Below are 18,620 nucleotides of genomic sequence, written 5' to 3' on the forward strand. Positions count from 1 at the left end.
GCGCTTGAGGTCCTAGAGGTCAAGCTAAACTATAAACTTTACATTAGAAGTTATGCATGTTTACCTGGGGGTTCATGTGTGTGAACAGGCAAGGATGTGGGAACAGAGGTCACTTCATTCAAATCTTGGGTTACAGTCTACTTATAATACCTTTCCATTTGCATATATATTTTCTTCATATCCATGAAGGTATCTCTCTGAAAATCAGACTCTACAACGAATTTGAGGATGTGAGCTCCTGAAGCAGCTGGCCATAGTATGGAGATATATTTCCACGACTGTACTTAGTGCTCTGGAGAGATGAAACAATTGGAAGAGAGGTATAAAATCAGTATGTTCATAAAGCAAAGATGTCCCATAGATGTGGACATGAGAAAACCCTTGATCTCATTAATTCCCACCGCCTGTCTAGTTGTACAGAAATGCCTGAGATGTATTTTTAGGTAAATTGACACTGGATGCCAGAAGAAAGTGGCCTCTACTTTGCTGCTCCTATGCCAAACTGTGTAAGCGTGTGGGAGAGATTATGGCTTTTAACATACTAGGCAATAAAACCTAGTGTTTCACTTGGTATGATTCTAGCTGGCCTATGACATCCTAAGTGTTATAATAATATTCACACATTTTAGTGGTTGCTCCAAGTCATACAACCAGGCAAGGAGAGCTACATGCTGCACAGTGAGGCTGTTTCTTCTTAAAATGAGAATTAGACATTTATGTTTTCTCTCCTTTTCTGTCCATATACCTGTATCTCTTTGGATTTCAAGCTGTATTTGCAACCTCCTTTGAAGTAAATGGAGATCATGAGAAAAAACACAAAATATGATACATCTGTAGAGAAGGAGGGAGAGAATCCTCACAGCCTGACTTGAATAGAAGATGTATGAGACATTCATGCAGACTTTGCTGCAATTTTACTCTCAAAAGGCTGTCAACGCAGTGTTCTCTTCCATGGACACATCTATTATCAGTTCTATGATTTTTGCTGTGCTAGGTCATAAAATCAACTGGAGCTTGTTGCACTTAACATTTGCAGCACTCACACAGTGTATTGTCCATACAGCTGTCGATGCTGCTGGTAGCTCCCTGTCAGAGGTGCCACCCTGCTCTGTCACTGTGGCAGGTCTTGACCCATTTATCTAGAGATCTTTCCTAGATGGTGGACATTGCCTTTCTGAATGCAGGAGTCTGCAGCAGCTGCAGAATCTGCATTAACAGTTAGGTGACAAGAGCACAGGAGATGTTTTTTAGGAAACAATATGGGAATTGGTTGCGATGTGGGAGTAGAGGGGGCCCACCCTTTCCATGGAGGAGCTTCACATTGTGGGAGCTGTGATGTCTCCACTAGTGTGACTTGGAGATGTCATCCAAAATCCATTTGACTTCAAGGGGTTTTATCAGGACAGAAAATATTGAGGAAGCTCCTTGTTCACTGTTGGCAGGACATCACTATAGTCATGTCGTCTGTAGATCAGAGGCCCTGAGAAATTATTCCTTAGCAAATGCTTTTTAGTTCTAGTATTCTTTTGGTGGCACTACCCAGTACTCAAAGAGCCTTTTTGTAAGTAAAAGAAGCATTAAAACTTCACACATGCTTTAACTTGAAGATGTGGAGAGAATTCTGGATGGCCACATTGTTCCAGTGAATGAAGCCAATAAACTATTATCCAAACTATTCTTCTGCTTTGGTGTCACACAAGGAAATTAGCCAACCTGCTGGACTTATCTGGTCTGTATTTAGTGTCAGATATGAACAAAAACTTAATGCCAGCTATCAGAGACCCAGAGTCATATCTTGTATCTGCTTTCAACAAGTTAGACCAAGAAAGCTTTTTTTTTTTTTTTTTTAATCATTCTGCTCTGTGCAAGTGAACTAATGTTAATTGCATGCTGGATGGCTGTTGGACGTTACAGCTGTAACAACAAAAAGTAAGATTTTCTTTTTAACATCATACTTCAAAAGTTAAATTAAAAATTCTCTTGCAAAAATAAGGCTGTAATAAATAGAGTGTGTATCAATAAATGTACCAAAGAAGGGCAATCTGCACCTGATATAATAAAAGTACTTCTCAGGAAACCTCTGTTCAGAGAAGCTTAGCATTTAATATAGTGATGGGTGACTTTTCTACAGAATTTTAGAATTCACCTATAGGGGTGGAATTTCTGTTATATTAATGTCCCATTGACATCATTCTGCCTCCACAAAAGGTGCTCACATATACATGAAAATCTGACCTATACAGCATTTTGTGTTCTTAGATAAAGTCCTTAATAAGTTTTGCAGGTTACCATATTTTTAGCTCTTTCTGTAGAATTTAGAAGTTTTAATAATGGTTAGTGTAAATATGACACCTGTTGCTTGAATTAACAACAAAGCATTTAACACTCCCAGTTATATAATTATGTTTAGATTTATGCTTACAGCAGTACAGAAAGATGCTGAATTACCCTGCAAATGCTTGGCAGCATCCAAACTATTTTAAAACAAAATCCTGCTGGCACATCTGACAGAGGGCAAGAAGTTTTTCTTCTGACAAACTTCCTCTTGGTTGTAATAACTTAACAGGGCAGTAAAATTAGTACCTGGTTTAGAACTGCACTTGTGATAAAGGTATCTGACTTTGAACCAAGTTGGTGTTGTAAGCTAACTTTTGTTTTCTCTCTGTCTCTTTTGGTCTCCCCTCCTTCTGGTTTTCTAAATGTTTGTATGTAGCTTGACAATCATATACAATAATATACCAGTTTATAGTCTTTTATAAACGCTTTGGATTTAAACCTACAGGTTGTGTATATGAATGACTGTCTATCTTACATGAGGTTTCCAATACCCCTATTTATAGAGAAATTATATATTTCCTTATAAATGAATGCATTTTGTTATTGTAATTTTAAGATACTAATATATTAGCTACCGCACCACAGTCTGCTGTGAACAAACTGCAGGTGTTCATGTTATGTGATCTGAAAAATGTCTTTGTAGAGTTAATGGGGTGTTTTGGATTTTGAAACTACACGTGGTTCTGCAAAGTGTACAAGAATGATCTAGCACCTTTTAAGCAAGAGTCACAGAGCAGTCATATGCAATAATCACTCTTTTCTGGTAATTATCAGGTGTGCTGTGTTGTCTCCTGTAACAGCATTAAATACTGTATCACAAAAAACAAAGAAAATTTTGATGTGTTATTGGAACAAGACATGCCTTAATAACAGAAATGACTTCTCAAGTGTCATGAGATTTGGGTTCTATTTATTAAACTAATAAAGCTAGAGAACTATTGCTTCTTAATAGTGCTATTGCCTGTTTATGTGCAAATGCCTGATTTGTGCTCCTTAGACTGGAGCCATTGCTACAGTAAAGGTGCAAAAAAGTGTAATGTTCTGCAAGCCCAAACCAGATCATAGATCATCTGCTAACCCCTTGATGTGCTTACAGTCTTGCTTGCACTCATTATTGCCCATTTTGAAGAGGGGTTTTCTAAGACAGGAGAGGCAAAACTTTCTCAATCTATCAGCCAAGATAAAAGGTGGCAAGGAGGCACAGGCTACTGTTAGAATCGAAGAGATTGCCCCCCCAGGCTCCTGCCTCATACATGCATCCCTGTGTCTGTTATGCCTCAACTCCTGACACATTATTGCCTCTGTTCATCTCTATAACTTCAGTTCTAACTGAATTTAAAGAACTTCTAATTTATTAGTTATTATTATTATTAATCATTATTATTCTCTTTTTCTACTATTGCTGCATCTTCATCACAGAAGAGCAAAACGTTGCTCAGAAAACGCTAGTTTTCCTCCCTTCACTTCAGGATTTCTCTGTCCTTCCTCCCTTTTTTGTGTCCCCACATTATTATGCTAAGAAAGCTTATCTCTTCTGTCTACAGAGAGAGTCTTTAATTCAGGGTACGGTTTACTTCATTGCCTAAAAATGGCTCTTACTCCTTGATCTGACTCACTGTGTTACAGTACAGTCACTTATAGATCAATTTATTTTTAGAATCTTGAAGACGGATTCTATGGGCAGCATTTGTTTCTGATCAAGAGAGGGCTCCAAACTGAAGTATGCTGCTGGAGGGAAAAGCCTTTCAACTTGACCCACAATATAAGGACTCTCTGACAGTGGTTTTGTGCCTTTTGAATGTCTGTTGCGCTCTTATACAAACTTTTTGTGATCCGCTTAAATAAAAAAAGGGGCAAATGTAGACACTCCTGTATCTGAAACACGACTTCTGTGCTTGCTGTTTTTTCCCCCCTGTATACAGGGGAATTTCATCAACGATGGAAGATTTTGTTCCTACCTCTGAATATTCTTTTACTGAGAGGGGAGATGGGTGTGTGGGGAAAGAATCTGGATTAAGAACCACATTGTCATCAAGTCATTACTCAATGGTTAGCACCTACTGTTTGTTTTGAAGGTGTTTTTCTTTGTTTTTCTGCTCAGAAGTGGAAGGGTTGGGAGCACTGCAGTGTACTCTGTGCTCACTCAGTCCTACTTAACAGAAGTGGTGAATTAATGCTTCTTTGTACGTTATCTGACATTTATTGGTTTCTGGATGGGCAGTAAATACTGCAAAGAGTTTGTATTGATGTATCATCACTACTGCCTTAACTCTATGTTCCCCTTAATGTTCTATTCCTTTTTGCTTTATTTTTTTTCCTGCATTTTAGAGAAGTTAATAATGAGAAAACGTTAGCATGCATGGTAAAGTAACAATAGGCTGCTATTGTCTAAAAGGAGGGAATAGCTGGGCTCACTGTGGACCTCTCCTCCAGCCAAACCCCATCCAGATGCTAATACATGATCAGATGTTTCTGTCTGCTGGATTCTGTACAGCCAATGAAGCTCCCATGCCAAGCAGTTAGATCCACTGAGGAGAAAAGACATGTGTACATCTGTTTAAAAAAAACAAACAAATAAACAAAACCCAACTAAATGTGAGTAACAGCCCTTTGACACTTTTTTTAGGTGAGAGTTCTGTGCTGTTGAAGTTTGTAAGGTGTGTTGAGCAGTATTTATATTACTGTTCCTCTGGATGGGCATATACTGTGCTTGCTGCAGGTGATGTTGTTGTTACCCTAGGCTGTATTAATGACAGAGAGTTACTACAGAAGTAAAATGTAAGAATAACTTCTTATGACCTGGCAGCATATCTAATTATTATTCTCACACATTAATGTTATTTTAAAAATGTTATTCTCAGTATGGTTATAGGGCTAACAGCAAGACAAGCAAATTTTTCCTCTTCTTGTGGAAACTATTGCTTCAGTGACCTGTGAACACTTTTTTTAATAACAGGGAGACATTCAGACATCAACAGCCTAAGCTTGCTGTAGCTGATTAAAAAAAAAAAAAAGGAAAAAATAAAGGGAAGAAAAGCAAAAGGGGGTGGGGGGAGAGAATGGGACCATCTAATGTACAAATGTAACCTGCACAGGAAACTCTTCCTCCAGATCTTCCAAGTGAATGCCCATGAGTTATGCTTCTGTCAGGGAACACCAAAAAAATGAAGGTCTTTTCAGTTCAACAGATTCTCTAGATGGGTTCAGTCTTCAGGAAATAAGAACCTAAAAGGCAGCATTTTGGTTTAGCTAGAAGTTAGCTTTGGAATGTGCTCTTGTTGCTAGGCATAGCCAGTCAGTGATGAGTAAATCTGGCATGTTCTTTAAAACTTACCATCCTTCAAATGGAGATTAAAGGTTTACTTGTTATAGGGCACTGCTTTGCTTGGCCTTGAATCTAAGTCATTTATAAGTGATCTCTGCACCACTGAAGATTAAGAATATGAGATGCTAATGTTATTTCTAGAATTTCCTGGTTAAACTGTAGTAGCTCTCTCAAAACATTATCTTATAAAGACAGAATGTGAGATAGCATATCAGTCTTCATCAATAGTTAATTGATTCCTCACTGTATTGAATATTAATCTCAGTAAGAATATCAATAATTCTGTAGATCTTTTGACCACTTATTAAGCGACTAGAGAATGTAAACTTGAGATTTTAAGCAACTAAAACTCCTCCAGCTACTGTACGTACAGTAGTGCAAGGAGTATTTTACTGCCATTTAGTTTGATTGACTAATAAAATTTTGAATGAAAACCAAAATCACTCCAAAAAGTGTGCAGTGCAAGTAGTAGTCCTTCTTTGCTATGTTTTTAGCTATGCACTTTTGGGTATCGTCTCTTAGTTTGTGTGTGGGCATACAACAGTCTGCTTTATTATTATTATTATTATTAAAGAAAGAACTAGAAAGGAAAGGAAAAGAGGGAAACAAACCAACTATGCCTTTTCCTTGTGAACACAACTGCAAAGACACATTAGTCTGATAAACAGGACTTTGAAAGCATCTGTTTTCAAAAAAAAAAAACACCTGAATAATGCTGAGGATGTAAGGGAAAGTACATATGGATTTACATTCTTTTATACTGTCCTTCTGCATCCCCTCTGGCTATTGCAGGAACTATTCCTTCTTAGTTGTCCTGGTATTGAGTACCCAAATGTTTGGACTGATGACTGTGCTGGGGCTGATCATGCTGACAAGCAGTGATGTTAGAATGGAGCACTTCGGCATCATGCAACACGTGTGCCACAGATAACCCAGGAGGAATTTTGGCCGAGATAGGGGTGTCCTTAGGCTATCTCTGCAGTTTACTCCCTTGCTCTTTTCAGCTAATTGTAAGAGATAATGCTCTCTCCAGGCTTTTAGTCTTTTTGTGTATCCCCACAAGAGAATCTAATTAATGCCTATTATAGCATTGCCTCTGTGAGAAGTCATTTAAATTAGGCTATCAATCTGCTGTCCAGCTATTACTGATCCAAGCTGAATGTGAATTGACAGCATAGCTTGAGAGGAGCTGTTTATCCCTTTACCAGCTTCTTATGCATCACTTTAAAAGTGCACATGACAATACATAGGGTTCCCAAATCTGTATGTAAGTACTTGACTTCCAAAGGAGGCAAACATCTGCAGCTCTCATTGAGTTGTGTTGAAATTGCAGATGATGTCTTTGCAGATCAAGACCATTTGAATTCTTGAAACAGGATTTCAGATGTATGCTCTGTGGGCAACTACTTCCAGGAATCCTTCTTGATCACCATTGCCTCTCACGTACACCAGCAGGCCTACCACAACCACCTCCTTCCTTCCCTGCAATTAAAAATGGGAACTGATATCCCCCAACAAGCAATTCAGCTTCCCCTTCAGATGACTAAAGCTTCCGTGATGCAATGGTTACATACTCAGAGAGTAGTGTGACCACCTTCCTTCCTCGCCACACTTCATTAAGGACTCCTGCCACATACTGTGCTAATTTTTGAGTTAAAAGGAAACTCACAGAGGTTTAGGGAGGTCAAGGCTGTAAGCCAACAACTGTAGTAAACATAACTCCAAGCAGGGGCAGTGGAAAGGAGATCCAGTAGGATGTGAGAAATAACTGGGCAATGGGAAGCTCTTAGAAGTTTGAAACAAGTTAATGTAGTTACAAGGTTGCCTGTATTTTGAGCAGTAGGCAGTGGGAGATGGGAATGGAGGAGAGGGAAGGGTAGGCAGCACGTAATTCCTTTAAAGAAGATTTTGTTCATTCCAAGTCTATGGTATTTTTCAGTGGTTGTAATTCAGCTACCACTACTGCTGCTAGTGCTTCAAGCACATGGCATTTATCTTTGTCTATTGTAGTGATCCATTTCATAATATCCATGATTCTTTTCTGCTTGTGATGTACTTCTAGGGTAACACTAATAGGCTGTGAGAATTGCTTAGGAAAAAAACCTTTAACATCTTCAAACTACGGACAGCTTTTGAGGTGGTGGCAGTGGTGGTTGAGCCTTGCTACTCTGGCTGTGATCTAAAGCATGCTGAAGTGAATGGGAGTCTTTCCACTTACCTCAATACTCTTTAGAACTGTATCCCTCTGTAAGTTGAACTAAGTGTAAAACATGGACTATTTGGAAGAAGATAGCAACACAGCTTACGTTTCCTGGCTCTGTAGTTTCCTTTATGCTATCCTCAGGTCAAAACTTGTCTTCAAATTCTGTCTCTGCAATGTTTACTCCCACAAAAGGAGATAAAGCTCTTTGTTCCTCTAGAAGTCCCTAGATGACTAGATTGAACAAACAGAGCAGTAATGTTCTCACTGTTTTCCATCACCTACTAAAGCGCAGAACCTTCTGCCTCCCCCAGCGTTTCCATTTCCTCTACTTCCTGTCTTTGCAGATTGAGTAACAAATGCTGAATATTTCCTGAAGTTGACTAATGACAGGACATTGATGTCTGCAGCTGAGCAGTCTGGTTAATGCTGGAGTGAATTCTTGACTGAAAGGAGGTGCTACAGCTGTGTTTACAGAGGCCAGGAAAAACAAATACACAAATAAACAAACAAAAACAACAAAACAAACAAACAAAAAAAAAAAAACCACAACCCCACAATATGCATCTGTGATTTTTACCTTTAGGGTATTGTATCAGCCTAATCTAAGCACTCTGCAGCGAATGTACTTAAAATGTCATTTCATTTAGTGTGACATTACTATTGCCTTAACAAAAATAACATCATAGGCCAACTCAAGATAAGGTACTGCGACTATAATTTATTTTTCCCCACGTTCTGCTCAATGGAGACCGTTAATGATTGGGAAAATCCATTATTTGAAATGAATGGCCTTTGAAATTAAGAGGATAAGATTCTCTATAGGTGGTAATTAGTTTGGGTTCAATTTACACAAAGTTAGGATATGCACCCCCCAAACTGAGAGTATTTAGCACTGTGTTTCTTCAGTCTCCCAGCTATCATTTATACTGAGGGTATAACTGCCAAGAGAAGAAAGGAATTTCATGAATTTTAGTTTATAGCTTAGGCTTTTTCTCTGAAATGGCTAGACTGTGTCTCCTCTTGGCTGGGGGATTTCTTTCTCATTATGTCATTAAAACTTCAATTGCCTTCATTCCTTTTGTGTTGACTGAGATGCACAGATCTGTGTTTCTGTATGTATCAAATTATAATGATGTTCTATAACAAAAAGTCAAATATCCATGTATGGTCACTATACATCCCTCAACCTGATTAGTAATGGTATTGATGTGAGCAGAAAGAGTATGGTACCAAAGAAAAACAGACTTACAAGTTGCTTCCTTAGCTGATATGCAATGGCTGTTGATTCTAATGCCCTAGAGTGCTGTTGTTTTTTCTTGCTTTGGAGCTAGAAGCATCTCATCAAAGCTGGACAAAGATCAGACCCACCCACCCCCCCAAAAAAGAATAATATATATATGTATATATATATGTATATATTTGTGGACAACACAAAAATTTAAGCTTCTGAATAAGGAAGGTGAAAAGATGGGAGAGAAATTAATTATGTAGTGATATAAGGGTTAAGAGGAACAAGGAATCACTCCTGTGTGGTAGCAATGCTATATGGATCTTCAATACAAAATCAAATTATTGCTTTGTGTGTGAATTTGAATTTAGTTGATGTAATCCATACCCAAATAAAGAATTATGCTCCTGAAAAAGAAAAAAATCTTAAGTGGGCTCAACTCCTGACATACTACAGGAAGCTGTTTCTTTAACACATATGCTTACTTTGGTGACATTGGCTTGTTTTTGACTACAATGGGGTCTTAACCTTGTTTGGTAAATGAAAGTAGAAGACAGATGTGGGTTTTTGTATAAATAGTGAAAGTTGAAAGCCCTCTGACTTTGTGATACATGTTAGAACCCTTATGACTACTTCTGGCTACTTCTGGGGCATGTTTTTACTTGTTAAAACCACCCGTTCTTTTTAAAATTGAATAATATCTTTGCTTTCAAATAAATGAAATTTTTATATGTTGAATATTGCAAGACTAGGAAAAATGGACAGTTCAAAACAAAAAAATAAAAAAAGGGAAAACAAAAAAAAGCAACATGCCACATAATCCACAATTCTTTTCTTCCTTTTCTCCATCTTTTCCATTACTGTTATTATTTTTTCCTTTGCTGTTCTGATTCTCCAGTGCGGAGACTTTCAAATGAAAGTTAACAGATGCTATTCCACATAATCTGACTGCTCCTGAGGGGAACTTGTTCCCACCAGACATTTTACAACATCTGTTTGAAGCTGACTTCTTGCTCCTTCTGTTCCATCTCAAATTGGAAGCCCCGATGAGAAGAGATGAGAAGGTACATGTACCGAGGCAGGGCTTTGATCCGCGATGCCACACACTGACTGACATTTCCACTTACATTGAAACATGCTGCTCTCGGATACATGGTAATAAACAGGACTGTTCAGCTGGCTAACAGAGATGCTGTTGAGACAGCAGGAAAAAGGCTTCACCTTTGTTAGTAGAAATGTCTCGCTTTTTACCTAGAACTCAGAAATATATTATATTGTTTATACAGACTTTTGAATCTTCTGTATTTTATTCACCTACAGCATAAAACTTCATGATTTTATTAACATGCTAGCACTTTTTTTTCCCATGGGACTTAATGGAGTTCTGGGCAGAGCTTCAGGAATTTTCTGTATACCTGGTTTTGTCACCTTAAATTTATGCTATTATCACGTGTAAATATAATTTTTTCTTCATTAGAGAAATGCAAACCTCTCTGTTCATATTAAACTTTGTCATCCTGACAATTCTTTCTGTTTTTAATTAAAAACTCTTGCCTTTGAAATGATGCTATTCAATGCTGTCCCTTTAAAAAAAATAGGGAATCAGATTTGTATTTTTCAGAGGGGGGAGGATATTGCAAAATTCCTTTCCCAGTTGTTCAATAAGTCTAAAAATATAAAATTGCAGAAACAAAGAAATGATTTCATTTCAGTGACATAATACTAGCAGATCTGAAGTTAACTCATCTTTATCTGCTAATACTGATGAACAGTCCTCTAGAGTCTCTAGAGTCCTCTCTCTCCCTTTTTTAGTGTATTATCTTTCGAATGCTGACTTGAGAGAACAGTCTTTTTATGCAGCAGTTATAAAGCTTTAATAAGATGTAACTTCTTTTCCTCTGCAACCCCCCCCCCCCCCCAACGTATAGTTTGTTATTTTAATCTGTAGGCTGAATGGTGAGAAACTCTTGTGCTATACATACTAAATCAAGATGCTAGGGTTACATGAAAGCTTATATACTTTTAAAATCTTTAGGAAATGTACCTAAAGATTTCTCCCTGGCTAGTGATTGTGTGGTCTTATTCTGTTCTGGCTCCTCAAGGCCTCATACATTGTTGAATCTCTAGTTCTCTGAGATAGGACTTTAGGAATAAATCGGGTCATCTTCCAAAGTAGTAGTGTTGACCAAGTAAAAATTTTGACAAGATTTCAATAATCCTTCATGAAAGTCTCTAAAACTATGTTGAGAATGTGGCTCGCATTCAGACTTGGTTTGTATTACTTGAGACAAGATGTCCATGCTCTGTAGGATAAGAAAAAGTAATTGGAAGAGCAAGAGTATTGTTTCATCAGAGTCTAAGCTTCAATGAAATGTCATAGCCAGCTCAAGCATTTTAGCTTTTTATGATATGTTGAAAGGGAAACACAATCAGAGAGTTTTTTCCTTTCTTGCTGAACTTGAGATATCTCCCTGGAATACAATTTTTTAATTTTTTTTTTTCACTGAACATGCAGAAAAAAATCATGTTCTACTTTGGTCTGTTGTAGTCCTTATTCTTTTCTAATATCAGTCGTCTTTCTCGCTTATAATCTACTTAATCGTACTGTGTTAGTGGCTGCTGTAAACAGGCCTTCCCACAAGATCGGTAGTGCCAAATCGCTGAGCCAGTCAACTGGGGAGGTTTCTCCCAGTTGTGAGATCCTGGTAGAAGAGTTCCTCTCTAAAATTTTATGCTATTTGCATTTATTTTCCACCTCTTTGGAAAAAGTCTGAAGTTGGGTTTTGAAGGCACCTAGCACCTTTGTGGAAATTTCTTACAAAATGAGGCCTAAATGAATTTCTGCATCATCCTCCAGGCATCTTGTGAAGCATCATATCATGGCAGAGAGAAAGCACTTTCTCCTCAAGACTCAGCCTCTGGAAGCCACTGCTCCTTCCCTTCCTAGATGGTTGACTCCAAGAAAGCTTGGAGGTTTAGACAGTCTGGTCACATCACTTCAGATTCATGGTGGTAGGTCTAGCATCAGTGACATGGATGAATGACTTCAATAAAAAAGTACAGTGGAATAGCATCTTCCACAAACCTATTTGTACCATATGTTATGCCCCCAAATGCTCTTTTAGTAGAACCCCCAACCTTGGGGCCTTCTGTTTGTTATTAGTAGCATTTGCTTTCAGTTCCTCATCATTTTTTCGTGAAGGGGGGGTGGGTGGAATATCTGAAAACAATAACTCTTGTTCATTGACATAAACCGGCTGTCAGTTCCTTGTGGGACCCGGGCTGATAAAAAACAGGGAAAAACTATTTTATTTGCAATGTAAGGAATTTTAGCCTGTGGAGGTTTTTAGTTCAACAGCAGTAAAGGTAGGGACAGCAACCAGTGAGGCTGTTAAAGGTTACATTCCCTCCTGCCCTCTCTTTTTCCCAGTCCCTTGAGTCATAATTAAAACTCCAGAAAGTGAGAAGCTGTTGCTAATACTAACATACAGTTTGGCACAACAGAATCATGCATTTACTGACTTGTGTTTTTTATTTCATTTCATTTTTTATAGGTCATGCTTAAATTTTACTTTACTATTCGGTTTACAAAGGGCTTTTCTGAATCTGAAACTTTTAATTTGATTTGAGATTTTCCCAGGTATAACAATTATGGAAACAAACACCATGTTCAGCAGCCTGATGATAATTATCTCCTAATGGAACAATTAGGCACTTTAATCAGATGTGAATTTAGTGCTCTCAAGTTGAAAATGCTGGAGATGGTCTCTTGTGCTTTGTACTGTTTAGGATTTCTCCTAAGAGATTAGCTGGATGCAGAGCTGAGCTAATTACTCTTCATATCTTTCTGAGAGCTGTCCAGATTTGAGGGAGCAGTTACATAATAAAGATACTTATACACCAGGACTGAAACAGCTTACAGAGTTACTTAGATGACCCCTACTCAGACAAGACTTAGTGAATTTGGTGGATAAAGACTGGAAGGAATTTAGGATTTTCTAGTACTGCCATCAGCCATGTCCTTTATGCTCAAAAATGTTCTGTGTAACTCATTTGTAAGAAGGACACTGTCAACACAGGGCTCCTTTGAGTACCTATCGGGGAGGTTTATTTACAAGTCTACATCCAGTCATATCTTAACCAACTACTCACAGGTCTCAGAAAGCCATTCCTCATCAGAAGATGGTTATACTTTTAAGACAAGTTTAGTTGGAAGAGTTTTGCTTAGCCCTGAGGCTCTAGTGTATGAGCTTATACTTGCCTTGTACACATACCAGTGAGGCAATTTAAACTAGCCAGTGAAATCCTTGGAAAATCCCTCAGTGAAGGAAAAAGAATTATTGGCACCTGTTGGATTGCCATTGCCATTTCTTAAAATACATAGCCCCTTTTAAGGTCATCTGTTTAACTACTGGCCACCCCTGACCTTGCAGTCTGGTATGATTTCAGCCTAAGGTAATATGAACTGATAGATTAAAAAAGAAGTCTCCCTCCTTCTGCAGATACATTTCAGTGCTTAATAGCCATTTGTGTTATCTTTTTTTCCTTTCTTGTCTATGGGGCAACAGCAGTCAGTCTCAGAAAGCCTGGAAAGCTTTGGGTCTTAGTTCATATGAGGTTATACTGTACACCACAGTTCTCAATTCTTTCTGAATGTTGAGATCACAACATTTAGATCAGCCATCCCCTCTTTCCTGTTTTGATGTTGGTGTGCCAGATGTGGCTTACCGTGAGGCAAGAGTCTTTTGGACTTACTGGAAGACCCCTCGCCCATGCAAGAACTCAGATTTAGAGACAAAAATAAAGAACAGCATCTCTTGAAACGCAGCTATAATCCTCAAACAGTACTTCATCAGCTGCTGTCCTCACAATATTTCTTGGTGCTACTATCTGTCCAGCACAACACCAGAAATGTGAATTGTGTAGAAAGCTTGCCTTGTTTTCATTTAAACAATAGCACACACTTACTTCTCTGTAAATTGCAAGTAACCAAAGACTATTAGATCAAGCTGCTCGCAGAGAACAAAATGTTGCAAATTGTCAAATCCAAGAGTACTTCCCCTCTAGATAACATAACAGAGTGTATCTGTTGCCATATTTAATAAGGTAGAACTGAAATTTTGCATTCAATTATAAGACAGAAGCCTGAATATAAGTGCTTTTTATTAGCTTAGCCACTAAAATTGGAAAAGAGAATAGAATTACTTGAGAAATTTACCTGTGCTGTTGCTTCTTGGAGTAGTATTTTTTATGCTCATTTTCTATCCATTCCCTCCATCCATTTTTAATAAGAACAAAATGCAGACCGAGATACCAACTTCCAGATGCATTTTTGCTATCCTGGGGAATGTTTATTTTTATTTTGAAACAAAGTGAACTTTACTATCTCAGAAAAATTTAAAATAAAACAAAAAACTCTTGAATAGTGTATTGACACAGTGCACTTGTTTCTAAAACCTCAGAATAAGTCAAATAAGTATCCAGACTGAGTAAACAGCTTATTTACTTTTTAGGTATTTTTAGCTCCTGGTACTGCCCCCAGTTTGATCTCTGGCTTCTTGATTATTGAATCCTGAGGGTAGGGTCAGAGAACCAGATGTTCTCTCTCTTGCTTTAGGTCAGAAGTTGGGAATACCTCTTTTATGTCTTCATGGTTTGTGACCTGTAGACATCACCATAATATAAGTAATAATAAACAGGCTGGTGTGAGCTTGGTAGAACTCCTCTGGAGACGGTGGGGTTATATTAGTATAAGGTAAAAACAAGGCTGATTATTTGCCTAGAGGCATCCTGCATTCTACATATATGTAAATATAACTACTAATTAATATCTGAGTAGTATTCAGAGTTGCTCCTAGGTTGTAGCTGCACAAGCTCTTTCTAATGGTTTTCATCTTTGTCTGTGCCAAAATGATATTTAAACGTATGCCATCGTGGAGGCGTATTAATGCACTCCTGGTATTGCTGAGCACCTTCTTATTTTCTAATGCAGTGGCATTGTAGATGGCAGACTTCAGTGCCATTTACAGTAGTGCATCCCAAGTTCCCAGGGCTGTTCGTCTGCATGCTGTGATGGGAGATGATTGACATTCCAACACCTTTCTTGTCCACACAGCAAAGCTCCAGCATTGCCAGCTGACACTTTCTTTTCACGCTGGAATTCAGTAGTTATAACTCAGTCTGTTTGCACGTCTCAGCTTCTATTTTTAAGCGCCACTAATCCTCAGCTAAGGGCCAGCCTCCATCTGGCCTTACAAGGGTGCGCAGTGCTGAGGGAGGTGCAAGGAGCCTTCCCAGGCCTTGTGCAGCCTGCCCCAGGGCCAGGAGCAATCCCTGCCTTAAAAGCAGGGACATCTTGCATGGTCTCTCCCTTGAGCGCAGAGACAGCAAGTGGCCAGGGATGCTGTGTCCCATGTGTGCAGGAGTGAGCACGTTCCCTCTCTGAAGGATGCTCCTCAAACAGCAGCGTGAATCTAGCTCGCTCTCCCACCAAGCTTTGTGTGAATTGTGCAGCTGAACTTCGATTAAAAAACAAACAAACAAACAAAAAACTAGGAAGGCCTTCACTTCATATGCTTTTCCTCAAGTTAATAGTTGACAGCTCGCTCAAGGAAATTAGGGCTGTTGTCACTACAGACCTAGCCTTGTGTTTCCCTAAACAACAGGAAAGTAGTGATAATAGAGTGGAAGTCCTGGTGCGAGGCTGAGCGTTGCTGAAATGGGTAAGGAAACAGACTTCGGCCTGTCAGAGGAACATTGTTTCTGCTTGAACACTGTCGGGAAGGAGCCAGAGCACCAAGATGGGGACATGTTTTTCTCTTGTTTTTCTTCTGTGTGGTTTTGCAATCCATCTCCTCTACCAGCTCAGTGAGGAAGTGGAAAGAGGCCTTCCTGCCACAGATTGCTCTGGCTGCCCAGCTGCTGTTGCATCCAAATAGACCGTGGAGACTGGAGGGCTGGTTTTACAGTCTTTTGAAATAGCTGGCTTATTGAAGCAAGGCGGGATCACGCCTGCTCTCTACTTACTCCTGGGAATGTTGAAGATCATCCTGAGAGCAACTACAGATAGGGAATTATGTTACATTTTCTGAAGAAAAGGGGGTTAGCACGTGTAATCACTTCCTGTTGAAGGCTATTGTCTGTTAAATAGCCAGCAGAAATATGACCATTACAGCTTGGAGAGGACATGGCTTCAGTGTGCTTTTACAATCAAAGTAGCTGAGAATAATGCGGTCTTTTGGGATTTTTATTTGCCTTCTGTTTACTTTATATCCTTTGCTCAGGTGTTGAGTAAAGAGTTGGCAGCTGAATCTGACTCCTGCTGTGTTTTTAAGCAGCCCAGCTGGGCCCTGAGCAGTGTGATTCTAGGAGGGCAAGGCCTTTGGCTAATAGCAGTTGGAAGAAGGATGGTGGCTTGGAGGGCATGCACAAGGAAGATCTAACTAATCGTAATACCAAAGGATGTCAGTGGCTGTAAGGCATCAGGCTTACTGTGCTGAAAAGGCCTCACACAGTTGCTGTGCCTTTAGGTTTAAAAGCTTCCATCCATTGCCATTAACCTTTTGCACCAAAGTAAAACAAGTTTGGTTAACTTTTTCTTTAATGTTAGGATTCACGATGAAATGGATTCTCATCGCTTTTTATTTACATATGCTAGGGCCCACTTTACATCTTGTGCCTGGATCCACAATATCTTTTAACACCAGGTGGGGAAGTGTGCCCCAGTGCAAACTCATCTATCATGCGTTACATCTGATGTCAAAGAAAGAGGGGCAGTACATCCTGTGCAAGTTAACCCAAGCTGGTTTTCCAAGAAATACCTTCCAGCATGCACCAAGCAAATATTTTAAGAGATTCTATTTCATTTACTCACTTCCACAAAAACTCAGCAGGAAGGTAAAAGTTGTGGTACTGCACTTGTATTGCTGCTCTTTTGTTTTACTCATTAGCTTCAGTTATGTTATTTCCTTGAGTACTTCTGAAGCTGGTATGAAACTTTCCAAGTTGGATCCTTAATGAGACATGCTCATTAGTATCTGCACCAAACCAATCTGAGCAGTGAGTTGCACACAGTGTTCTGAAACCACCAAGTATTTTAACTCCATTCTTTCAATTTTAATAATACAAATGAGAAAAGTAAATAGTTGGCACTCTGTGTATGACGAAGCTATTAACAATTTTTTGTTGTTTATTATTTTACTTAATTATTAGAGAAACAAAATATACTATATATTTTGTTTTGCATAAAATTATATAGACAGTAAAAGTTTGTGAACAAAGAAACACATTTTGCACTAATTTCACAGCACTTCTATTTCATTTCCACAGCACTTCTATTTCATTTTATTATATATATATATATTTATTTTGCTTCTGAGAGTACTTCTATTGAATTCAGGGAACAGTAGGAAACCCACCCACCAGCTAATTTAACCTGGAAAAATTGTCTTTCTGCTAGTGAAAAAAAAGTGAGAGAGACTTAGCCTACCGACTATTTTATATATCTCATTTCTGTTTCCAAGATTATTCATTGAAACCCTGTTGAATTTTTTATTTTTTTTTATCTGTGAATTTTGTAATGTATTTCTGCTACTACTCTAAACTAGGAGAAAAGAGCAAAATGATTTATGTGCTTAGAAAATCAATCAACAACTTTATAAAATAAAAAGAGGTATACCTACAGATGTGAGATCTTTAAAAAAAAAAAAAAAAAAAAGGAAGGGAAAACTGCCAGCCTTTTTATTGGTCACATGCAATAGGACAAAACCAGACGGAGGGGGGATGCTGTAAACCAAAGCATTCTAAAATAAAGGCATGCAGTCATTTAACCCTATTTTTGTATGGTTGGTCTTGATGTTTATATAGTGAGCCTTTACTGGCCTGCCTGCTTATCTGGGTAAGACATCTTTATATGGCTTAATTGCCCTTTTATCAGTTGTCTTTGAAACCCCTACACGTTGACATATTTTTGATCAAATACGTCTCTTGTGTTATAATCCTGGTTGATGCTTATCTGAAAACGTTTCTTCTTCTCACTTGGAAAGTCTAACTGGAAGGTGTCTGCAATCTTCTGTTTTACTTCACGATGATTTTACACAAATGTTTGGGTTACTTCTTCAGAGCTGTTTTCTTCATTCAGTCACTTTAGATTACGATAATCAGACAGTAACAGTTACGGAGTTAGAGAGCAAAAGGATGTTTTATTTGAATCCAAAAGAGAGTAAGTATTTGAGTTTTGCATCTATTTGACATCTTTACACATTCCTTTTCTATTACTGTGCTTTAGTCCATGATTCCAATTCATTTAATTTATCATAAGAAAAAAAAGTACTTTTCGTCCTTGTTCTGCTCCTCTTAGACACACGCATTTTTAAGGCTCTGAGCCATCCTGTCCCTTCACATTATTTATGATCTGAAGAAAACATGCTTATTTAGAAAGAATAGTTATGTGACTTAGACAGAAAACATTGTACAGTATCCAAATAATAAGTTGTAGAGGCAAAAGCGTTCTGATTTAAGAAAGAACA

General features: G+C 38.4%; 1 protein-coding gene across 8 annotated transcripts in view; it reads left to right on the plus strand.

Moving 5' to 3' along the window:
• The window catches only part of CREB5 (cAMP responsive element binding protein 5), a 259,677-nt gene that overhangs the window by 114,202 nt on the left and 126,855 nt on the right, over positions 1-18,620 (plus strand). The gene's annotated exons all lie outside the window — the stretch shown is intronic.

The sequence above is a fragment of the Cygnus olor genome, chromosome 2, assembly GCF_009769625.2.
Source record: "Cygnus olor isolate bCygOlo1 chromosome 2, bCygOlo1.pri.v2, whole genome shotgun sequence".
In the NCBI taxonomy this organism is placed as follows: Eukaryota; Metazoa; Chordata; class Aves; order Anseriformes; family Anatidae; genus Cygnus; species Cygnus olor.